General features: G+C 33.5%; 1 long non-coding RNA gene across 3 annotated transcripts in view; it reads right to left on the bottom strand.

Annotated features, from left to right (window-relative positions):
* Positions 1-4,057: 4,057 nt before the first annotated feature.
* LOC125174021 (uncharacterized) overlaps positions 4,058-26,655 on the bottom strand; it is a 30,622-nt gene continuing 8,024 nt past the window's right edge. Inside the window, exons 4-5 of one of the 3 annotated variants that reach the window (XR_007155227.1) lie at positions 6,980-10,054; positions 4,058-5,274 (exon numbers count right to left, since the gene is read on the bottom strand). This is a non-coding gene — a long non-coding RNA (uncharacterized LOC125174021). Of the gene's footprint in view, positions 10,055-26,655 lie in introns of all 3 variants that reach the window. The other 2 variants (XR_007155228.1, XR_007155225.1) reach the window with 2 other exon arrangements.

Here is a 26,655-nt window from a genome sequence, read left to right as displayed (position 1 = left end):
ATGGAGCTTTCATTTTATTTTTTAAGTGTCCATTATCTTTCTTAGGATAGAGGAAGTACACTTACTTTCAAAAAAGAAAATTCCAGGCTGAACAGATAAATTTCATTTTCTAAGTTCAAGGCATCCTGGGTAAATATTTATTTTAATTTATTTAATATCCACAACACTCTTGTTGAAGGAGTGACGACTTTATCATCATTCGTACTAAATTTTTTTTTTAAAAAAGGATTAGAATATTGTGCTTTACTTGTCCAGGTTGCCATAGCAAACATACAGCAACATTAGCATTTGGCACCACATATATATGGCATAAAAATACAAGATAGTTAGACTAACACATGTGGGATCTGAAAGATTAAGGACACTTTAAAAAAAAAATGGCAATCTTAGTGGTGAGCAATTAAGAGGAGACTGGTAGGTTTTGACAGCAATAAGTGAAATAATAGGCCAGCTAGGTGTTTATCAGGGAGAAACAGGAAAAAGACAGTTAAAAAGAACCTTCTTGGGATTCAGCTTCAAAGGAGACTTCCTTAATTTGGAACATACTCTGTAGCAACTTATTCATCAAGACATTATCAAAAACAACGTAGAGATCAACTAGAATCACTAGAAGTAAACATCTGGGTTGATACTACAAGAGGCAGACCAGGCAGAAAGTCATGCACTGGGTATGGGGTGTCAGGAAGATGGTGCAACATGAGGCTGAATCTGCAGGGGAAATGGACTTCACCAGTCTATTAAAATCAATAAAGAAGTAAACAATCAAAAATAACAATAAAAAGGTATTTTTCAATAAAAAAAAAAAACATTAGATGCATTGGTGCTTGGCTGGTTCAGTCAGTAGAGCATGTGACTTTTGATCTCAAGGTCGTGAGTTCAAGCCCCATGTTGGGCTTGGAGCCTACTTTAAAAAAAAAAAAGTTAAAAAAAGTCATCAACCACAAAAAATAAAATGCCAGGAAACAAAGGATGTTGAGCAGAAATTAGAACCCTATTACATTGGTAGTGAGAATATGTAATTGTGTGATCATTTTGGGAAAAAAATATAGCAGTTCTTCAAAATATTAAATGTAAAGTTTTGATACCACCCAGCAATTCCATTTGTAGATATATTCTCAAAACAAATGAAAATCTATGTCACACAAAAACGTGTACAAATATGTTCATAGCAACCATTTCATAATGGAACAATGTGAACTAAAAGTGGAAGTAACACACATGTCCATCAACTAATGAATGGCTTAATTAATGTGGCATATCTATAAAATGGTCTATTCATTAATATCTATATAAAATTATCTATTCATTAATAAAATAGAATGAAGTCCTCATACATGGTATAATATGAATGAACTTTCAAAATGGTATGCTAAGTAAAAAAGGCAGTCAGCAATATAATACATCATATGATTCCATTTATGTGAAACAACCAGAACAAACAAGTCTCTAGAATGGAAAGTAGATGAGTGGATGCCTAGGGATGGAATTCAGGTACAATGGGGAGTACATAGTTTCTTTGGGTGAGTAAAGTATTCTAAAATTATATAGCGCTTATGAATCCAGACCTTTGTGAATACATTTAAAAAAACATTGACTTGAACACTTTAAATGGGTTAACTGTAAGTCATATAAATTACTTAAAGCTGTTAAGAAAAAACAAAGAAAATTAATTGGAAGCATGTTAGGAGAACTTAACAGTGATTTTGTAATAACCTAAGAATAATTAAAATAAAATATGAGGGGAAAGGATTGGGAAGAGACAAATATTAGATGGATAGATAGATAGATAGATAGATAGATAGATAATCTCAACTGAATTAACAAAATGAGCATTGGTAGAATATTAATGGAACTTGAAAGAACCCTGGGAGAAAACTTTTAAGTACAAGTTTGAGAGCAAAAGCCAAAGATTGAGCTATATATTTTGTTTTGTATTTTGTTACAAAAATCATGAGGATACTGACTGTTTTCTCATAATGCAAAATTAATGTGCACTTTAGCCTTGTAGAGATCATTTGGTCTGGTTAAGGGACTGTGCTATATACATAGAATGTCCCAATCATATCGAGCCCATAAAGATACTTCTCTTGAATCATAGACCATCAGTAGTTAGAGTCTCTATTCAGATTTAAGGCAAATGGTAAATCTAAAAGATGCAATTACCTGAAGAGTATGAAAAATTTAGCTAAATCTAATTTTGTGTGATAAACAGAAAATATGAAAAGTCTGTTGTGAGTACTTTTCTTATTTTGTGGAAATATCAGAAATCTGTTTTGAAAAATCCATGTAGATTTGATTATAATCTTTCTTCATTTATTTTCCAAAATATTTAGAATACATGTATCTGTGTTTTATAAGTAAATTTTATTGCATAATTTTTAATAGGTTTGATCTAAAGTCAGTTTATTCAGCTTTTCCATATTCCCTTAATTTTTTCCAACAGTAGAAATTATAAGCTTACGTACTTGTTTCAGATCCCAATTCATCTTTGTGCCATCTGTCTAGCATGATAGTCTTTTTGAACTTTTACACCAAATATCTACTTTAATGTTAAAATAACATATTGTTAAAACATTTGTGAATTAGGGGCTCCTGGGTGGCTCAGTTGGTTAAGTGTCCGACTTTGGCTCAGGTCATGATCTCCCGGTTTGTGGGTTCGAGCCCCACGTGGGGCTCTGTGCTGACAGCTAGGACCCTGGAGCCTGCTTCTGATTCTGTATCTCCTTCTCTCTCTGCCCCTCCCCCACTTGCGCTCTGCCTCTCTCTATCAAAAATAAACATAAAAAAAACTAAAAAAAAAACAACTGTGAATTAAAAGGCGTTCTTGAGGAATAAAAATGACAACAAAGAAAGAAACAGATTGGAATGAGTCAGCCACACTGAAGAAAACATGTGACGTATTTGGCTCATTGGCCAGAACAGAAGATGGCTGATTTGTACTGTGCTGACTAAAAAGCTCTATTACAGAAAGGAACAGTGGCATTAAATTAGCAGATCTGAATTTATTTTTTTCTATCAAATCAGAAATCATTTAATAAACATACTAGATGTCTAGGTCTAGAACTTTAGAATGACAGTTTCCTTAATTGGAGTCTTTAATTTTGGTGAGTGGCAAGCCTTTAAGAAAACATAATTTGAGTAATTAGAAATTGTTTCTAGGGTAAATGCTCTGGAGAGTGACATAAGAAAGGAAACTGTTTAGTGACCAGCAATGAAAGCTGACATCTAATTCATGTATTCAAGTTGGTAACCTAATCGGACAGAAAAACATAAATCTTTCCAAGTTACATTAGAAAAATACAGTCTTACTATACCTTAATAATGGGGTATGACATAAAGAAAAAAAACTATAAAGAAACCATAAAGCATATCAATCATCTGTTGGTATTAATAAATAAACTGTAATTTAAAATACTCCATTAGTGATGCTGGATGACACAAGCAAATCTATTAATTTATTAATAATCACACATTTTTGACATATATGCAAAGGACTGCAAAAAACACATTAAATGATTAAAGCTCCACTTAATTTTAAATTGTCTGTTATCTACCTATCTACATATTTATCTATGAATTTACAAATGTGCATATATTTTTTCTAAACTTTTTTTTAATTTACAAGGCTTGGAAGCAAAAATATCCCAGTAACAGTACATACATCTAGCTCCCAGATCTTGGCTCATAGTGTAATTTGCCACTAAAAACATCCAATGTCGCAAAGAGATATATAGTTCAGACAAGTTCGAATCATGAAATTTCCAGGTAAGTCTTTAGAACCTCTCTCTGCCAGAGAACAGGAAGTACTGAGAGACCAGAAGAGTTTGCAAAGACCGAGGCAAGCTTCAGAGTCTTCAGGACAGTCACATGACAGCATTAAATAGTTCTAATTAATTATAAAATACGAAACAAACCGGGCAGCTGGGTGGCTTGGTAGGTTGCGCGTCTGACTTCAGCTCAGGTCATGATCTCGCTGTCCGTAGGCTCAAGCCCCACGTCCGGCTCTGTGCTGACGCTCAGAGCCTGGAGCCCGTTTCGGATTCTGTGTCTCCCTCGCTCTTTGCCCCTCCCCCAGTCATGCTCTGTCTCTCTCTCTCTCTGTCAAAAATAAATATTTAAAAAAATAAAATAAAATATGAAACAAACCAATCAGTCCATAGTGATACCCAGAGAAGGATGAAAAGAACTCATTTTACACCATTTGAACTACATATGACACCACGTGTTTATTCATAAAATTGGTAATTTAAAGGGAAGTAGGTGAGCATTTATTCTGTCTTTCTAAAAGGATCATATTTAATGCTTGGAAATCTATTCATCTATTCATTACTTTCTTTAGTCTATTTATATCATTAGTAATAATAATGGCTTAGGTTTGGATTGTTCAAGATTACATGGGTTCAGAAATGGTGGGCTATATTCTTCTGCTTTTTATCAAAAAGGAAATAAAAGAAGAAAGGAAGGAAGACAAATGAAATAAAATTTCCAGAATTTATATGGATTGTTTATATAATTCATATAATTGTGTGCATGAAATAAAAGGATTTCAGCAGTTCTACACGTCAGTAAATATTTAGAGAAAATATAATCATAGTAAGAAACAAAGAATGAAATTGTGTTGCAACTCTTCTATTTCTGCTAGTACAAAACAGGCCATCTATAGACCGCACATGCAAATGAGAGAGTATTTTAATGACCACAATCATTATATGGAGTCACAAATTGCTAAGTACTCATTTTTTTGGAAATTATTAGGTATTGAAAATACCGAGAAGGGTACCTGGGTTGCTCAATCAGTTGAGCGTTGGACTTCAGGTCATGAGCTCATGGTTTATGAGTTCGACCCCCCACAATGGGCTCGTTGCTGTCAGTGCAGAGCCCATTTTGATCCTCTGTCCCCCTCTCTCTGCCCTTCCCCTGCTCTCAGTCTCTCAAAACCAAATAAACGTTAAAAAGAAAAAAGAAAATATTGAGACGAGGAGGGAAATGAGAGGATGATTGCCTTATGACCAAGAAAACCTCTTCTCAAAATCTATTAAACTGATTTTTCTTCAAGGCTTATGAAAAACAAATTAAAATGCAGTGCTTTTCTTAAATAAAATTGTATTCAGTATTTAATATGAAATTTCTGTCTGTATAGGTAAGTAAGTTATTATTCTCGTACTAAACATTAAAGTTCATAGTTAGAAAATGCTTTGGCCTCTTGCTGATCTTGCCAGAGGATCACATTTCCTGACACCAGGAGTAACTCTCTCCAGTGGGAAACAACCAAGCCTGTGAAGTCAAAAAGCACAACCCAAGGTGAAAAGTCACAACGTTCTGAGTAGAAAGGTCTGTTTATACCTGAACACAAGTCTAGTTCCTGGATTTCCGAGTTATCTACACAAATTAAGTTCCCTTTTACTGACTTGGAGTTGAAATATGGCCACTGGTACCAGCAGACCCCAATTAATAAAACAAGCAGTGAAATTTTCACTGAAAGTTTGTGGGAGAAGGAGTTTCAGAAGACGCAAAGGCTAGTATTTATTAGTCAGGAGATACTAACGAAAAAAGAAATCAGAGGGAGATGGAGCAGCTGGTTACTAAGAATATTTTAGGATATGTGTGAGGAAAAGAGAATGATTGAATGCATATTTTAAATTAAATTTTGCATTATTAAGTGTGATATAACTCTCTTCTGTATATGCCACTGAAGTTTTAGTAAAATCATTCTACAAAGTGGTAGGATCAGGTTTGGGGAACCAAACCTGATTTATGGGGAATAAATTTTTTACCTTGAAAAAATAATTAGCATACATTTTGATATTTGACCCATTTTGAGAAGCACTTAATGTCTGGTTCCATTATTGCAAAAAAAAAAAAAAAAAAAAGACTAAACACAAATAGAATTGGGAGAGGGGGTTGGGGTTGAAAATATTTCATGGTGACCATTCTTTTGTATAAACAAAAGAGGAACCAAAAACATATATTTTAATGACCCTGAAGAAAAATAATTGTTAAGCAGAGATATTCATCAGTGTTCGAAAAAACCCATTATGACTAAACTCACAATACGAGCACATTTACTGTGAAAGTTAATGCACTATATATTACTTATGCAACTACATTTAGCCATTGTCAAAGATTTCAAAATTGAGCTAGATATATTATACACAAGAGAATACTTTACTTTGAAATCCCCACACACTTTAGAATAGATAAGGGTGAAATCCAGAGTAAGACTCCTTTTATATTTGTTGTTCTGCATTAGGAGCATGAGTTTTGCATATTCATATAATTGTGTGCATGAATATTAAAATAATATTACATTGTCATCTTATTAGATTACCGCCAGCAAAGTCAAAAAAGAGAATTTGAAAACAGTTAGTATTTAGCTTCTATCTTGATCATTACCAAAGAAGGTTATTATTACCTGACATTGAACCAAGATATGCCTTTTTAACATTCTGCACAATTGTCATAGCTGGTTAAAAAGCACAAAGGCACAGAATTATGAGGATAAATGATAAAAGAAAATAAATGTAAAAGGGGATAAAAGGATTGTTTCTTCCATTGGGATTTATTTCAGATACATCCACTCCTAACCTTTATTAAAGCAAGTAATTAACATGAAGCATATTCACGGAGAACTCAGTAGTACCACACGAAGTACAGGTTCCTGAATCTGGTCTATGAAGGATATTGCAGAATTAGTATTTAAATGGCTTAGCTTTTCAGCTACAGAATGTGTTAAAAATCAGGTACCCTGGGTCCTCTTAAAGTTGTTTCCTGTTATAAAATTATTTCAATCATACTGAGAAAATTTTAGCTTATCTAGATCTCACAATACCAGAAAAACAATTAGTTTTGGCAAAGCAATTTGAACAACTTTCTATTTTGGACAACTTGTTGTGCTATTACCAAAAATGCTGATATAGTGCAGCTTAAAAGGTGAAATATATCTTAGATAGTACTGATAAAGCAGCAGAAATGACATTACCTTAAACTTGCTTCACTGGTTCCCATCAAAAGAGTCTTAAGGGGATTTCAGGTAACTCTTAATCTTCCCATCCTTTCTAGGAGAAAATCTGTCAGAACTCTGTTGTGACTTAGATACATGTTCCCCTTCCTAAAGAAAGTTCCCTCACTGCCCAGTAATGCAAGTCCCAAGAAGAGTCATAAATCTTATTTGGAGAGTGGAGTTATAGTCTGAACCAAGTAGGAGATTTGGAACTTGTGCTCCTTTGGGCTGGAATACTGTTTAGTTACACAGTTTATTTTTGTATTATGGGACTGTTGACACAAATATGTTGAATATGTGCATTTTTATGTACAACTCAAAAAAAAACAAAAAACAAAAGAGGACTTCTCATATGTTTGAATTGGTGACTGAAAATTATATATGAAAAATATTTTAGCCACCTAACACAATTGAAGGTTCAAAGCAAATGTTGATACCAAAAGACATTAAGGGGAATTATGTTAAAATGGGCCAGACATTTGGAGATCATCTGACGGACACTGGATCTTGATCAAGCTCTGCTAGGATAAGTTTTCATTTTAGTTGTTGTTGGATGACCATAGGTTTCTGAGCTGAAGAATCTCTTAGGAAGTATTGGCCTAAGTAACCCATGTTCTGTTTTGCATGACATATAGGGGATGCATACACAACACATCACATAGGATCTCAAACCTGCACCTATCTATGGGTTTTCTGCACACTGGATGAGGCCAGGAATGTGTCTGTTGGTGGAGAGGGATATCAATAGCTCACAATTGTCTGGGCAAAATGAAACAATTGCATATGGTATTCCAACCTGTGTTGTTAATCGGAAAAGACTGATTCTTTTGTCCTGCTGAGGCTCTGTATGTCTCACTACTCCAGGTTTGTAGGTTTGTAGAACAGGTTTGTCATCAGAAATCGGCTGAGGTGGGTTTGGTACCAGTTAACTGCCCTGCTGAGTTAGTTTCTAGAGGTTCACCAGTTTTTCTGCCTAAGAATAAAATTTAGGAAACATCAGAGAAATATATACCTATACAGCATATCATAATGAGCTAAAAGACAATTCAGAATTCAATTATGTGTAACTGAGAACACATGTGTTCTTTTAGTATTGGTAAGATTTTTATCTTTTATAACTGTTCCCTTCGAGGTTCTTTGACTTTTGTCTAGCTTTTATTTTCCTTCTGCACTGAAGTATTCTCATAGGTAGATTTGGTGCCGTCTACAAAAAAATACATGGAAAATATGTCATTTTACTTTTATGGTTTAATTTAGTTCCAAATTTTCTTCCTTTCTTCCTTTCCTCCTTTCTTCTTACCTTTTTCCTTTCTTTCTTTCTTTCTTTGTTTCTTCTTTCTTTCTTTCTTTCTTTCTTTCTTTCTTACCTTTGAGTTTAGTTAATTATAAGATAATAATAATAATAATAATAATAATAATAAAACCAAAACAATCCAAAAACTCCCTCTATTTTACATGTTATTTCACCATGGGGTTGTTATCAGAGGCAAAGAGGAATTCTCAAAATAGACTCTAAAGTGTATCAGCTATCTTGCACATCTTAACAAGTGAACATACTATTTGTAAGTAAAAAGATACTGTAAATATGTTAAAGTCACTTGTAATAGTTTCAATCTTTTTGTCAGATGGTGCCAGGTTACATTATTGGGAAGTGAACACTAAAAAATACACTTACTTATTTAGATGCAGATAAAATTTGAAAATTAAAAAAAAACCATATAACTTAACATGAAATGTCGGTACAACAGACTGTCATCCATAAATTTTCATGCAAGGATTTTGAGGAGACAACTCATTTTTATCAAGTGAAAACAATTACATATTTGAGCCTTTATCAAAACTCTTACACAAACTTACTTTCAGCATCTTGCACATGAAAGCATGAATAAATTTAACCTGATAATTTTGACCTTTGGATTCCTGAATTCTAATGTGAAGGTACTCAGCATTTCCTTCCCTTGCCTCCATATGCAGCCATTATTATCACATTATGCCAATGTTATTTCTATAAATTCATCTCACCATGAGAAACAGTGTCTCCTTGTTCATAAGAATGTAAGTGGATATTTCTATTCTTGCATTCTTGTATTTTCAGTGCTTGTTTTTCATATACATCAGGGCAGCGATGTTCATGTGTGTGATCCTGTAATATGCTACACATTGACATTATTCAATGTGTTGGGAACTTGGGAGCTATAAATATCTACAAAAAATTTTAGTAAACTATATTCACATGTAACATGTACTTATTAAAATATATATTTAAGTCTCTGGTTTATCTTCTCCTGGGACTGAAAGCAGTAACATCCTATTACTATGGTATCTCATTTCAGAGGGTTCTATCATCATAGAAACAAACACATACTAACTAGAGTTGAAAGTTCAGTGCTATTTGGTTAAGGAAAAGGATGAAATGGCTTAAGGCAGTAAAGAAGTTAGATTTGTCTTTCAGCCTTTTTTTTAACCACCTGTTCTTAACTCTTAGCTACTCTCAAGCTATCCGTTCTATCACAATGGTAGTAATTATGCAATTATTCTTCTGGGTTGCAAACCTGCTGTGAAGTGGCATGAGGAGCTAGGAAGTATAGTTATTATTAAGTATGCATCCTTTTTCTCATATATGGTTTTACATTCAACAGGTAAGTCTTCGATCCTCTCATTTGATTTTGTCTAAATGAATACTTTTCTTTATGACAGTTGGATAATGCCTTGGTTTCAGATGCTTAGAAGCAGAATTTGAGATGGAGATTTATGTACAAGTTATTTATTTAGATAGTGTTCTCTGTGAGAACACAACAGGAGAAAAAAAAGCAAATTTATGGTTTTTACCTGAAGTTTAGACTCAGCTTGATTTTACAAAGAGCTCAGGAGTATTAATTACCTCACAAAGTTGTCCCATCATAAGATGTTTTCCAATCTATTATCAATCATTCATTCACGGTGCATAGCTGAAGGAGACGGGAGACACATGACCTGTTAGGCATTTCTGTCTTTCCAGAGCCAATCTCTAGAGGCGGGTGCAGCTGGAACAGTAGCAGCTAATCCTCACAGAACCTGGCGCACAGGCAGACAGGTCCATTAAAGGTCATCTGGGTGCATTACCTGTTAGTCCACAACACATGGATTCCAGCATTTCATTTCATGTTATTATAACCTAGTGGAATCTTTATTTCTGAGATTGGCAGCAATCAGCATAATGAAGGTCCAGGATTCAGCCCCAAACACCATTACTGATGCTGTGAAGCTGGCATCCACAGCAGGGATCAAGCAGGAATACAATATAAGATTTTGGTCTTTGTGAAAACAACATGTGCTCATGTGTATCAGGACCCCAGCAGGAGATTTATTCTAGGGACCCAGAGCAGATGGTACAGTTGCCAATTGACCTTTATGGAACATTGTTCACTGTCTGACTTTACTGAAATAAAGAGACAGGAAAAAAAAATCAGCTTTCCATTCTCAAGGATCTATTTAAGCCACCAATGTATTTGTTCTGTAATCATACGTAAACACTGAAGCAATTCATATTTTCCTCAAAACTATTCCTTATGAGAATGAAATCTGTGGTCGATAATATTAAGCTTATCAGATAAAACACAGGATATTCAGTTAAATTTTATTTTCAGATAAACAATGAATATTTTCTTAGTATAAATTTTCCCATGCAATATTTGGGACACGCTTGTACTAAAACTTACCTGTTGTTTATCTGAAATTCAAATTTAAGCGGGAATCTAATTTATCTGCTAAATCTGGCAACCCTAGACAATAGCCAGAGTACTTTTGTTTATAGTACTACGGTGTCTTACAATTTCAAACAAGGAAATTTTTTTATCATCAGTCCTCTATTTTTTCATTATCAATATATAAACTAAAGACAAAGTTATTACTCCAAAGAAGTAAGGGGAAATCATCAAAATAGAATATAGTTAAGAGCTTGAGTTGTTAACTTCTGCCAACCTCTTAGTAACATCAAATGTTAAACATATAGTTTCTCACTCACAGGTATACACGTGAACATGCACACAATTTTTCACCCTCATTAAGTTTTAAAAGCTACTGCTTGGTGGAGTTACAGTATCAATTTATAAATGATATATAAAAAGAAAAATCTCAGCTCCCCTGTAGTGCCAGTTGAAAATACACTGCATCGCCTTCACTGCTGAGCAGAGCGGTGCTGAGCTACTTGCCATAATATTGCTTAGAATTGGAGACATCCATCACACTGAGGAACCCCACCAGCTGGAAGGAAAGGGAAGTTTCTTTAAATGCGATCTCCCTCTAGGAATGGAAAAAAAAGAGTTTTTCTTGTCCACCCTTCCTTTTCCTTTTCATTTCCGTATTATTGTTCGAGAATATGTATCCCAGCAGTTATTCTCTTTTCTGCTCACACATACCATTAACAAGCTCAAGTGTTTGGGTCTGTTTCCTATATGCAACCCCAGTTTGCTTTGGTTGTCTTTAAGGAAAAATCCCCAAGGAAAAAAAAAGTAAAGAAAAACAAGAGAAAAATAATCTTGAACAATTGAAAATTATTAAATAATAATTAAATTATTAAATAGTAAAACTTCTAGCAAGCTAAATGCAGACTGATTTCATTTTAAGAGAGAATAGTTGGGACTTTTTCTTTTTTTTTAAATAGACTTCTATGCCCAAGCTCTACTAGCTCATCCAGTTTGAATTTTATTTCAAAAATTATTTGAATTAATCCAAAGTTTAGAAGTCTTGGGGCTTAGGTCAATAAAAATAGATATTAAAAGCTCAATAATCTATTTACAACACTGGGTATTAGCCAGGCATTTACTAAAATGTTTGGTTTGGTCTTTTTGTCCGTTTGCTTAGTTGCTTGCTTACTACCTTTCTTTTTTTTTTTTTTTTTAAACCTTTGGCCTCCTAGACTCCAAAGTTATACAAGTAAATTGGAGGAAACCTAACATAAATAACTGAAGTGGTAGAAATACAATCTTACAGTAATGGGGGTATCTAATATAAAAATAGCTTAGTACACTCTATTATGGGGCAGTAAAACGGAGTTCTAAGAGATAAGCCATATCACAACATCACTTCATGGTGACTGTGGGAGTATATAACAACCCTAGGCATCATCACGTCATCTGTAATGCTCCCTCACAACCTTTCCAAGAAGCAGCTCTTTGAAAAGCGAAATTGTTAAAATAGTGGTAGGGAAAGTAATTCTCCAAAGCCTGAACTGATGAATTTGAGACTACGAAAGCAGGGTCCAGGTGAGTCCTGATTTTTTTTTTAATATGAAATTTATCATCAAATTGGTTTCCATACAACACCCAGTGCTCATCCCAACAGGTGCCCTCCTCAATGCCCATCACCCACCCTCGCCTCCCTCCCAACCCCCATCAACCCTCAGTTTATTCTCAGTTTTTAAGAGTCTCTTATGGTTTGGCTCCCTGTCTAACTTTTTTTTTTCCCTTCCTTCCCCCATGGTCTTCTGTTAAGTTTCTCAGGATCCACATAAGAGTGAAAACATCAATGGCTTTTGACCCCAAGGTATATCTGTCCCTAGTTCTTTCTCTCTTTAAACTCAGCAGGGGATGCACCAACTAGGTACTGGGAGTATCATCTTAGCCAGAGAAGATTGAATCACAGAAGCTGATGCTCTCAAATGGGCTATAATGAGAAGAAATGGTAAGATACAGGAAAAGTTTGGTTGTTATAAAATAAAAGAAGGCATAAAATACAAATATGATAAAAATGCAAGGAAAAACAGAACTAAATGGCTCAGACAGAAAAATATTTTTGATGAGCATAATACATAATATGGAGGGGAAGAGAGAACACACTGGAAATATAAGGCTGTTATGAACAATTGTAAAGAAGAAATAGCTGAAATTATGGGATGTAATACTTATTGTAGATAAATAACGGCAACTCCCACCTTCACAACGAAATCACCAATATGTGCTCATATCAGTAAACTGGATTCTGCTAAAGAATACATCACTGGCCCGGAAGGAATTCAATCAGACATTATTAGAAAGGTAAAGAAAGATAGGAAAATAAGGGGAAAAAAGTTAGTTTTGGAAAGTAGATGCAAAAATGTCAAAAACTATTATAATATCAGAGATACAGGAGAGAATAAAGGAAAATTGCAGAAGGACCACTAGTTCCACTTATATGAGGTATCAAAAATAGTCAAACACACAGAAACAGAGACTAGAATGGTTGAGAGGAGGGAGAGTAGAGAGTTGACGTTCCACAAAGTTTCAGTTGTGCAAGATCAGCAAACGCTAGAGATCGACTACACAGCATTGTACTTGTAGTTAACAATATTCTACTGTGTACTTAAAATTTTGTTGAGGTAGGTTCTCATGTTACGTGTTATTATCAAAGTTAAAAAAAAGAATTGCAGAATAATTTCAAGGTAATTTTAGGATTGTCTAAGCATAAGTAAAAATGTGATATGTCAAAATAAAAGAAAATATGATGTAATTAAAAGGATACAAAGGAAAAGGAAAATCTAAACACATTATAGAGAAATTATATTGCATCAGAATACAAAAAAAATGCTATAGTTTCCACAGAGAAATTATATCCACAAAGCAACAAGATATATACTGGCATCACATTTGTTAATAGCAACATTCAAAGGTCAAGAAAATGGTTTAATGTTTTCAGAAATGGAAGGAAAAATGGTTCTAACAAGATGTTATATCCAGCAAAATGCTATGAAAATATCCTTGAAAAACGAAAATTATCTTAAACATTCAAGACTTCAAAATGTTTACCACGCAAAGGTCATCTTTGAAAGCACCCTTGAAATATATACCTGAACTAAATAGTGATTCTTTTCTCTCAGTGCCACACTTGCTCTTTTGCAGCCTGCTCTGTATTGCCAGGGTGAAAAGTTAGCAGACTACATTTTCCAGACTTCCCCGCCCGGTTCCTGGTTTGTTGCTCACTCATGCGGCTTGGTTACAAACACAGTGACAATGCTGAGTGCCTCAGCAGCTTCCGAAGCTTAGACATCTAGGCAACTCAGTAATATAATTTTCCTAAAGTAGTCATTTTCTCCTGCAATTACTTCAGATACTTGCTTCGTTATTCCCCGTCTGTACTTTGATCACATTTACACCTAATTTCCAGTTTTCAATTCATCTTTTAAGCACCATAATAGGTTTCTGCTTTTCTGATTGGGCACGGACTGAAACAATGCTTCAACAAATGCATGGAAAGCAAAGAGGATAATAACTACTTGTTGTCTAAACAAACAATAACGAAATTATCTGTATCTTTATATCCTGAGAATTAGTATTCTAGAAAAGTACCAAAATCTAAGAGAAATAAGAAGGAAAAGACCCGAGGGCATTAAAAGCATTTTAATTTGTCTGCCTGAAGGTAGTACAAAAGTGAGATAGAGCTACTTATGAAAAGGAGAGGATAAGCCCAAGTATAAGTAGTATATAATAGGTGTAGCCACTAGAGGAATAAAATATAATGTTTAACATGCAAATCAGCATAAAAATTGACGTGTAAAGTGGAAGATGAGAAAAGAGGAAAGAAAAATGTATAGGTGATTAGTGGAAGGTATGATGTATAATGGCACAATTAAGTTCTAATATAGTAATTATTTTTGGAAATATAACTGATAAATTACAAATCAAGGATAGACTCTCAGATTTTTGAAAATCTGGTGATAATCTGGCAGAGATATGGGGCTATAACTATGAAAAATCAGTTTAGCCAGTCCAAAAAAAAGTCACTTATCCCAAAGAAACACACTTAAATATATCTTTAAAACTTTAAAATAATAGGATCAAATACATAAGTTTTAAACATCTATGAATCAAGAAAACACATAGGTCAACACATAAAATATGGCATGATACAGAGTATCTGAATAACATAATTAAAAAACTGAACTTACTTATGATTGATATGTAGAGATACAACTTTAATGTATTGTCCTCTGCACTTACAAATGCAATGAATGCAATGTTTCTGGATATACAATTATTTAAATATGAAGAATATATGTATGAAGACAATTTTTACATATGGTTAAAAATTTTTGGAGGAGAATATAAAGATATACAGTCTTCATTTTATGGCATGAATTAACATAGTAAAGATGCCAGGTCTTCTCAAAGCGATCTAGAAATACAATTCCATTTTAATTAAACATCTAAAGGATTTTGAAATAAATAAATTTTACAAATGGATTCTTAAGACAGAGTTCACAAATATCTATGGAGATGTTGGCATTAAAAAATGAAGTAGAGGGCGCCTGTGTGGTTCAGTTGGTGAAGTGTACAACTTCAGCTCAGATCACGCTCTCACGGTCCTTGGTTCGAGCCCCACGTTAGCTCTGTGCTGACAGCTCAGAGCCTGGAGCTTGCTTCAGATTCTGTGTCTCCTTCTCTCTCTGCTTCTCCCTCATGCACCCTCTGTCTCTCTCTCTCTCAGAAAGTAAACAAACATTAAAAAAATGAGGTAGAGACTATCTCTTCAACAAATGGTGTTGTGAATACTGGACAGCAACATGCAGAAAAATGACACTGGACTACTTTCTTACACCGCATACAAAAATAAATTCAAAATAGATGAAAGATCTAAATTGAGACAAGAAACTATCAAACTCCTAGAAGAGAACACAGGCAGCAACTTCTTTGACATCAGCTGTAGCCCCTTTTTACTAGACACGTCTCTGGAAGCAAGGAAAACAAAAGCAAAAATGAACAATCAGGACTTCATTAAGATAAAATCTTCTGCACACCCAAGGAAACAAGCAACAAAACTAAAAGGTAGCCTATGGAATGGGAGAATATATTTGCAAATGACATATCCGATAAAGGTTTAGCATCCAAAATCTATACAGAATTTATCAAACTCAGGAACCAAAAAACAAATTAATCCAGTGAAGAAATGGGTGGAAGACATGAACAGACATTTTTCCAAAGAAGACATTCAGATGGCTAAAAGACACATGAAAAGATGTTCAACATCACTCCTCATCAGGGAAATACAAATCAAAACCACGGTGAGATACCACCTCACACCTATCAGAATGGCTAAAATTAACATGGGAAACAACAGATATTGGTGAGGATGTGGAGAAAGGGAAACCCTCTTACACTGTTGGTGGAAATGCAAACTGGTGCAGCCACTCTGGAAAACAGTATGGAGGTTCCTCAAAAAGTTAAAAATAGAACCACCCTACAACTGCATGACTAGGTATTTCCCCAAAGGATAAAAAAATACAGATTTGCAGGGGCACATGAACCTCAATGTTTATAGTAGCATTATCAACAATAGCCAAACTATGGAAAGAGCCCAAATGTCCACTGACTGATGAATGGACAAAAAGGTTGTGGGAATATTACTCAGCTATCAAAAGGAATGAAATCTTGCCATTCACAATGACATGGGTGAAGCTAGAGAGTATAATGGTAAGCCAAATAAGTCAGTCAGAGAAAGACAAATACCATAAGATTTCACTCATATGTGGAATTTAAGAAGCAAAACAGATGAACATAGATTAAGGAGAAAAAAAGGAGAAGAAAGCAAACCATAAGAGACTCTTAATTACAGGGAACAAACTGAGGGTTGCTGGAGGGGAGATGGGATAAATGGGTGATGGGCGCTAAGGAGGGCACTTGTTGGGATGAGAACTGCGGGTTGTATGTAATGATAAATCACTAGGGGCCCCTGGTGGCTCAGTTGGTCAAGCGTCCAACTCATGTTTCATCTCAGGTCATGATCTCATGGTTCATGAGTTCGAGCTCTGCATTGGGCTCTGTGCTGACAGCTCAGAGCCTGCTTAGGATTTTCTCTCTCCTTCTCTCTCTCTGCCCCTCCTCCACTCGCCCCTCTTCTCTTTCCCTCAAAATAAATAATAAACTTAAAAAAATAAAATAAATAAGTGATGAATCACTAAATTCTACTCCTGAAACCAATTTTACCATATGTGTTAACTAACTAGAATTTAAATACAATTTTGAAAGAAAAAAATAAAAAAAATGAAGTAGAAAGACTTGTTTGATGAAACACACTGCCAAGACACAGTAATAAAAATAAGCAAATAAACAACCAAATGAAGGAATGAACGAATGAATGAACAAATACAGGCAGACAGATGACACTAGGAAAGAAATAGAAAAGAGACATCAGAGCACAACTGAGTGTCCAGCAACAGTCATATCTATGTATGAGAAAACAATATGTGGCTAAGAAAGCATTGCAAATCCGTGTGGATATTATCGTTTTAAAACTGGCCCATTACATGGACTAAAATAAAGGACTTTTTATACCTTGTACAAATGTGTCCTCCAGGTGGAAAGAAGACTAAAAATAGGAAAGACAAATTTAAAATATAGTAGAAGAAAACAGAAAAATATCTTTGTCACATTCAGGTGAATAGTTCTAAAAGAAACCCAAAGTACAAGTCATAAAACTCTACAGATTTGAATTCATTAACGTTAATTATATCTGCTTCATGTGGACTATTATAGATGGTGTTAATAAGTAAGTCACATTCTGGAGAAGATGCATATAAAATCTTAAACCTACAAGGCAATATAGGTACTTCTACAGATTAAAAATATGGAAACCTGATACCAAAAACAATTTTGTTTTGATCTTTGGCTTTGATTTTGTTTTTAGATTTTTCATCAATGCAATTATTTATGTAAATCTACGCATACATACATACATACATATCCTTCACACATATATATAAATGTTAATTGAGAGGCTTAACTTCACTAGCATCCAGGAAAAATGTAATTTTAATCAACCGTAAGATCCAGTTAATATACAAAAGATTGCCTAAATGTAAAAGTAAGTGTATATCAATATCTGGGGGAATATGGAGACTCATGTCTTCCTTGAACTCATATGGCCAATCTAGGAACCAATCTGGCAGTGAAATTAAAAATGTTCATTCCTGGGGAGCCTGAATGGCTTAGTCAGTTGAGTATCTGATTCTTGACTTTGGCGTGGGTCGGGATCCCAGGGTTGTAATCCCAGGGTCCTCAGTCAGGCTCTGTGCTGAGTGCAGAACCTGATTGGGATTCTCTGTCTCTCTCCCTCTGCCCCTCTCCCCAGCTCGTGTGCTCTTTCACCCTGAGATAAAAATAATAATAATAAAATAAAAATTGCTCATTCCCTATGAGATAACAATTCTTCTACTTGGTACTTCTACTTGTTATGTACTGCAGCAAAGCTCTCACACAGGTCCCCAGACAGATGCACACCTGGGTGTTCATTGAAGCTTTATTTATGGTAGCAGTGAGATAGTGGCAGCCCAGATATCATCAAGGAAATAAAATAAGTATCAAATTGAACGTAATTTCTATCACAATAACATTAACACAAATTAAAACAGATATATACCAAACCACTACTACTTACATTTTTCAATGATAACCTACCACATCATATAAACACATTAGAATAGGCATCTATGGAAAGTTTCTAGACTGAAAGAGGTAATAGGAAGAAGCAAAAACTAAAGACTAAAATAGGTAACTGTGGTGCCTTTCATAGATAAAAAAAAAAAGTGTTTAAATGAGGTGTATGATGAACTCAACACTAAAATAAATATTAGCACACAATTGTTTCATTAAAAATGTGTGTGTAAGCTTTATATTATGATTTAGAATCATTAATAATTAATGTATTTCCCCAGCTTTTCTTACTGTTTGAATATAAATAAACATAAATAAAATCAATAAAAATTTAGGCAAATGAATTAAAATCCACTTAACCATTCTTCTGTATTTTTTTAGGAAGAGACTACTCTCACGTGGTTTAATTAATATGCATGGGATTTTGATCGTAAGGTTTTTAAATAATTATAGAAAAATTCTGATAATAACATTTGCTTAAGAAGTCATTGAGTGTTAAACTATCAGTGTTAATTTTATAATAAAGACTATCATATGATTTTACAAATGATTAGAAGATAGTCTACAGATGGTTTATTTTATAAAATGTTAAGCTATCAATGAAATCTAGCAATCTGTTTGAACAGAATAAATGATTTAAAATCCCATTGTACATACATTAAAATTACCTAAAATGACTACTACATACTTATAGAAAAACTCTTTCCTGAAAAGATAAATTTTAAATCATTTTTAAATTTTTTTTTCAACGTTTATTTATTTTTGGGACAGCGAGAGACAGAGAATGAACGGGGGAGGGACAGAGAGAGAGGGAGACACAGATTCCGAAACAGGCTCCAGGCTCTGAGCCATCAGCCCAGAGCCTGACGCGGGGCTCGAACTCACAGACCGCGAGATCGTGACCTGGCTGAAGTCGGACGCTTAACCGACTGTGCTACCCAGGCGCCCCAAATCATTTTTAAAATAATTCAATGGGGAAAACAGTAGCATGGAAAACAAATTGTTTTGGAAGTGCAGATTCTGACTTTAATTCTTGTGTGTCCTCAGAAATGTCACCCAAATTTTCTGAGTTTCAGATTCTTCATCTGAAGACCTTATATGTTTGTTTGTTTGTTATCTCTTTTAAAAAATAAATTAAAAAGTAATAACAAAATAAAGATGTACAATTCTATTTAGTCCACAGTGGTGTGAGATATATATATATATATATATATATATATATATATACACACACACATATACATGTACATATATATATATGTATACATATATATAATCCGCTTTCTTTCAGTTGTTTATTCATTTACTGATCATACAGCATGTATATATCACTATTAACCTACATTTAATCTATTTTTCCTTTTTTTTTTTTTTTTCTTGAAAGACAGAGTGTGAGAGTGAGTGACGGAGAGGTGGTGGTGGGGGGAGCGGAGAGAGAGAATCTTAAGCAGGCTCCACACTCAGAGCATGGAGCCGGATGTGGGGCTCGATTCCATGACCCTAGAATCATGATCTGAGCAGAAACCAAGAGTCGGATGCTCAACCAACTAAGAGACTCAGGTACACCTAAATTTAATCTATTCTGATTTCAGTTTTATCTCCCTTAAACTCTTTTCATATTATAACCAAGTAGTTCATTTTATTCCTCTATACATGTTTATTGCTCTCTATCCACCAACAGAGTAAAACTTAATATATTACATGTCAAACAAGGCCCAACAGGACTCAAGACTACTTATCTCTTCAGCTGTATTTCTTAATATTCTTCTCCTTGAGTATTACATGTTTGTGTCTGGCTACCTACACCATATATTAAAATGCACTAGTGCTTTTTCTGATGGTCTTCCTACAGACTTGAATTCATTTTCCATCTATCTCTGCCTTGATAAGAGGTCCATTTCCCTATAAAACATAAATATGTCAACATATATATATGGAAGTCTTTCATGGACCTCTTATTTTGACATTAGTGTCCCAACGTTTGTGCTCCCCAAGTTTTACCTCTAACTTCGTACTTAACTAATAATTTAATAAAATGTACATTGCCAACTTATATGTCAACCGCCCCCATTGGGGAGTAATTCTCCAAAGAACAAGGCCATTTATCATCAATCTGTGTATTACCTGTTATAATGTAGAATATTAATATATTAATATATAACATATTGCCTATAATGCTTAATTTTCATTTAATAATTAATAGATTAGAAATTAACATGGAAAATACATTCAATAAATGCAAAGAATTCTGCAGTCTTAAAGTCCAAACTAATTTAATTAAAACTCCAGCTTACAGGTTGATTTTCAAAGATGGTATACGATAATACAAAGGAACATTACCCAGTAAGTTGGCTATAACCATGAACAAGCAAGTATTCTTAAGTATGACATCCTTTTGAAATGATTTGTATATTCTTTATGCTTTATAAAGTACTTAGAAAAGCATATTTGAAGAAATATGAGATTATCTTAGAGTACAATAATCACTACAATGTATATGTATAAGCATTGTAAAAATATTGATTTGTCTTGGCCATTTTAAACAAAATTGTACTTTCTTCTCTGTCTTATAAAAATTCATGGTAAAACATTCGTTTTCTGGCAACGCTGAGCCATCTGTTTTGTTAGATCTTATCGTTGTTTTGCTCTATGCAACAATAATTAAGTATGTTGGCGGTAAGAGAAAGAACAGTTGGATTTCTTTAGAAGATTAACAGTATGAACAGTACAGCTAAGAAGGGAATTTTCTCGCAGATTCCAAAAATATCTCACCTTTACAACTCTATAGCAGAGGAACCTGGAGAACAGCCCACTCTCTCCTACCTACCACCAAATGGCTACAAAATCTTCAATGTATGCAGCACTTTCCAGATTGTCCTTTTTTTTTTTTTAAATTCAGAAACAGGAATGTTTATTACTGTTATGTTACCTTTATCTTGCAGCTGTCATTTCTCTCTCCTTTTTTTCCTGTTATTTCTATGTTTGTATTTTATATCAAAGTCTCCTTTGCTTTCCTTTCTCATTCCCTATAACGCTAGCATTTACTTTTAGGTATGTCTATTTAAAATAATTAAAAATTTGACTTGTGACACCAAAGCATGAGTAACAAAAGAAAAAATAGACAAGTAGAATATCATCAAGTTAAATGCCTGTGAGCAGCAAAGGAAACATGCAATACAATGAGAAGTCAAAGTACAAAGTGAGAGAAAATTTTGCAAACCATTGATCTGGTAAAGATTTAATATCAAAAATATTTAAGAAACTCCTACAATAGCAAAATAATAGACAACCTGATTAAAAAGGGTCAGAGGGACTGGATAGATACTCTCCAAAGAAGATATACAAATGGCCAATGATACATAAAAGGAACTGAACATCACTAATCATTAGGGAAATGCAAATCAGAACCACAATGAGATATCACCTCACACCTCTTAGGATGGCTGTTGGAAAGAAAGAAGAGGAAAGAGAAAGAAGAAAGAAAGAAAGAAGGAAAGAAAGAAGGAAAGAAAGAAAGAAAGAAAGAAAGAAAGAAAGAAAAGAAAGAAAAGAAAAAAGAAAAGAAAAGAAAGAAAGAAAGGTAGAGAAAGAAAAGGCAAGGCAAGGAAAAAGAAAAGAAAACAGAAAAGAAAGAAGGAAGGGAAGAAAGAAAGAAAGGAGAAAGGGAGGGTGGGAAGAAAAAAGGAGAGAAAGAAAAGTGATTGCAAGGATGTGGAGAATAGGGGACCTTTGTACACTGTTGGTGGGAATGTAAATTTGTGCAGCTACTATGGATAATGGACATTCTCAAAGATTAAAACTAGAACTACCATATGACTCAGCAATCACATTAACGGGTATATATTCAAAGGAACTGAAAGCAGGAGTTCAAAGAGGTATCTGAACTTCCATGTTCATTGCAGTATTATTCACAATAACCAAGACATGGAAACAACCTAAATGTCTATTGATGGGTAGATTGAATAAAGAAAATGCAGTATATATATGTGAGTATAAATATAATGAAATATTACTCAGCTTTAAAGAAGAAGTAATTGCTGTCATTTATGACAACATGGATGAACATAGAGGATATTATGCTAAGCCAGAAACAGTAGGACAAATATTACATAATACCGCTCATATGAGGGATCTAAAATACTCAAACTCATAGAAGCAGATAGTAGGTTGCCAAGGCCAGGAGGTAGGGAGAAACAGAGTATTAGTCAAATGGCACAGAGCTGCAACTGTAAAAGATAAATGAATCCTAGAGTTTTACTGTACAGCATAGTGCCTATAGTTAACAATACTATATTATATACACAGAATTTTTCTAAGAGGGTAGATATTATATTAAGTGTTTGTATCACAAAAACTAAAATAATAATAAAGAGGGTGAAAGGAAACTTTTGGAGTGATGGACATGTTTATGACAGACTGTGGTGATGGTTTCACAGGTATATACATATCTACAATCTCATCAAATTGTATACATTAAATATGTAAGTCTTTTTGTATGTCAGTCATACCTCAATGAAGTAGTTAAAATTTTTTGACATGAATCTTCCAGTTGAATCTCAAATATATACTTCTGTTACTAGAAACATAAATTTCCTTTATTGTTTACTAAGATTACTTATCTGTTCTCAGTCTTAAACATGTAGATTTTCATCTTAGTTTTGATTAGAGAAATACTCATATTCTTACAGAAAATTCTGTCTACATGTCCTAGGAAGTCCTCGAATTTTATAATATTGTATAAGAATCAAATGTAAATGTTTTAATTTGATTATAAATTGTTGAGAATATATATTTCTTTTTTTTTAATTAATTCAAGAATAGTTAACATACAGTGTTACATTAGTTTCAGAGTACCAGTGATTAAACAATGCTATAACATTACTCCACGCTTATCATGATAAATGTACTCTTTAATCCCCATCACCTATTTCACTCATGTCCCCATCCATCTCCCCCCTGGTAATCAGTTTGTTCTCTATAGTTAAGGATCTGTTTTTAGGCTTATCTCTTTTTTTGTTTGTCCATTTGTTTTGTTTCCTAAATTCCACATATGAGTGAAATCACATTTGTTTTACTTTGACTGACTTACCTCACTGAGCTCTATCTAGATCTTACTCTCTAGATCTATCCATGTTTTTACAAATGGCAAGATTTCATTCTTTTTATGGATGAATAATATTCCATTGTATGTATATACCACTTTATCCATTCATCAATGGATAGACCCTTGGGCTGCTTCCATCATTTGGCTATTGTAAATAATATTGCAACAAACATAAAAATGCATGTATCTTTTAAATTAGTGTTTTTGTGTTCTTTGGGTAAATACCCAGTGGAATTACTGGATCATACGGTAATTCTACTTCTAATTTTTCGAGGAAACTCCATGCTGTTCTGCATAGTGGCTGCACCAGTTTGCATCCCCACCAACAGTGCATGAGGATTCCTTTTTCTCCACATTATCACCATCACATGTTATTTCTTGAGTTTTTATTTTAGCCAATGAATACACATTTTTTAAAAGTTTATTTCTTTATGAGAGAGAGAGAGCACATACACATGAGCTGGGGAGGTGCAGAGAGAGAGTGAGAGAGAGAGAATCCCAAGCAGGCTCTGCGCTGTCAGCCCAGAGCCCTATGTGGGGCTTAAACTAGGTATATAATATATACCTATATATATAATATATAATATATACCTATATATATAATATATACACACATATATATATACACACATATATATATATGAATTTATTAAATTTTAATCCAGAGTTAGATTATACCAAAGTTATTCCAATTATCTAGATGAAATTTTAATTCAAAATCTGACTTTGGCATCTTTAATATAAATATCAAGATATTCAGTTGAATTTTTTCAGTAATCATATGTGTATGGTTTTATACAAAAAAATCAAGGTGTATATGACACTTTCTTGTATCTTTTATACTTATTTTATGTATGTGTATATATTTTCTTCTTAAAAACTGCCACAAATTAAATGCTACACAATTGCAAATGCATATCATCAGAATTCTGTAAAGGGCAAACCATTTTAAGGTCATGCTGCTTTTCTTGCTTGCTATATAACCTTCAGCATTATACCACATCCATAAGATATATTGTAATGAAAAATGCAATTGAAAAAAGGTTTTCCCTAGGTATCTCAGAGTTATTTTGTATATTATAGCCAGTGTTTCTTTCTCACAAAATATTTTTGGGTTCTCCATCTTAAAATTGACCTTGTGGTTTTTAATTCTTTTTAATGAATTCAAATTTGGGACTAAATAGAAAATTTTATTTTCCATATTTTCATGAAAGGATATTGAGAAGAAGACATCCTTCAAGGATGGAGGAAAAATTGTCATATGCCTTTACAGGACAAAATAAACATATACATGTGTGTACATATTTATACATATTATTCAAAATATCCGGTTATAAGCTGATTGTTTTGGAAATTTTTCCAACTAAATATCAGATCCCAATTGTCTTAAGACTATGACATTCTTTAAATAATCCACTTATTACTCTTAAACTAAGTCAACATTTATGAAATCTAATATTTTATAGATTTATTTTAAAATTCAGAGAATAAACTCTGTCACATATTATGCTATTAAACTTACCCAGTGAATTGTTTCTCTTAAAAATTTAGATATATATTATTCAGTCTTAACATTCATATTGTTTCTTTTTTATAATCTTTACTTCTCTGCCAAGTTATTCTATGTTCATTCATCATAAGTATCATAATACCTTTGCCTTATATAAGATATCCTTGTAATGGATCATCCTTTTATTCTTAAACTTGTTGACATTATTTATGTTACTAATTCTTTAATAGTACAATACTAGCTTACCTTTGTGAAAACCTATTATATACCAAACATTATTATACTATACTATATTATGTATATGCATATACTACATTCTAGAGTATAATACACATTATGCTATAAAATACAAATTATGCATTATCTTATTTTTGAGTATGACACAATAGTATAGCATAGTATTTAGAGCCAAATTCCTGAGTTTATATTCTGGTTCATCCCCTATTTTATAGATGACTTAGATGGCTACCAGATACTCATTTCTGTTCCATAGTAAGAAACTTTGGCTGGAAACTAGTTGCCATACTAGGGACAATATTTTATTATATCTTCTAATATCTCATATCTCCTAGATGAGGCCATGGACTTAGATCTGTCTAATATAATGTGTGTCTACTACAGGTCCCGGTATTAAGTTGTATTATATGCTTTGTTCATGCTTATTTCTCTGACTCAGTGATGTCTGGGTCAACTTGAAGCCACAAGATGGCAGTTAAAAAATAAGATGGCATAAACTAGTGACCAGTAACCTTCACTCCTACTTCACTTTTCTTAGGGAAACCACCTGACCAGAAACATCACTGAATTTGATCTAAATAAAACCAAACTTTTATCTTTTTTTCACTGAGATTTGAGACTAGCTTGTTACAGCAGTTAACAAATACTGATTAAAGCATGACCTTTTACAAGATATTTGTAAAAGATTGTGTTGACACAGATTCACTATTCATTAAATAGGCATACTGAGTAATTAAATGAATTCATAGATGTGGACCACATAGATCAGATTGTGGTGCACAGTAAGTACTACATGATTACTTGTTATAATAATTATTATTAGATAAATCTATATGGCATACACTATTCTAATGTCAGTTGTGCACATCCGGAAATTGAACTATTATTTGCTGATCAACCCACCAGCAACTCCTTTTGGTTCCCATGAACTTGTAAACAATTATAAAACATCCTAAGTAGCAATTACAATGATATGCTAGAAATAATCTGATTATTTCTTCATAAATTATAATGTGTAAAATATATTTCAAATATACTCATATCTCATGAATGAAACCATCTCAAAGTCATGAGAAGATTAATTCTTAATCAAAAGCATTATAAATATTACCCAGAATATCATTTCATTATCTATGGTTTCAAAGAAGTTTTGTGGTAAAGAAATATTAGTTTATATTGGCTGGCACAATCTCAGAAAAACTACAGCAGGTCTTGACTGATTAGCTTATTTATTGTTTTAATATCTTTAAGATTGTCTTTCAGTAAAACTGAACCTAAAAATTATATTCGACTAAAGCAAGTTACATTTGTTGAGGATGAGTATTACACAGATTGACTATGGAGTATCTGATCCACAAGCTGTGGGAGGAGGAGACAGAATGACAGAATCCAAACAGAAAAGGAGATAAGAGGAGAGGGTCTT

This window comes from Prionailurus viverrinus, chromosome A1 (genome assembly GCF_022837055.1).
Source record: "Prionailurus viverrinus isolate Anna chromosome A1, UM_Priviv_1.0, whole genome shotgun sequence".
Lineage (NCBI taxonomy): Eukaryota > Metazoa > Chordata > Mammalia > Carnivora > Felidae > Prionailurus > Prionailurus viverrinus.
Note: the sequence above shows the minus strand (reverse complement) of the source record. Positions and strands in the feature narration are given on the sequence as shown.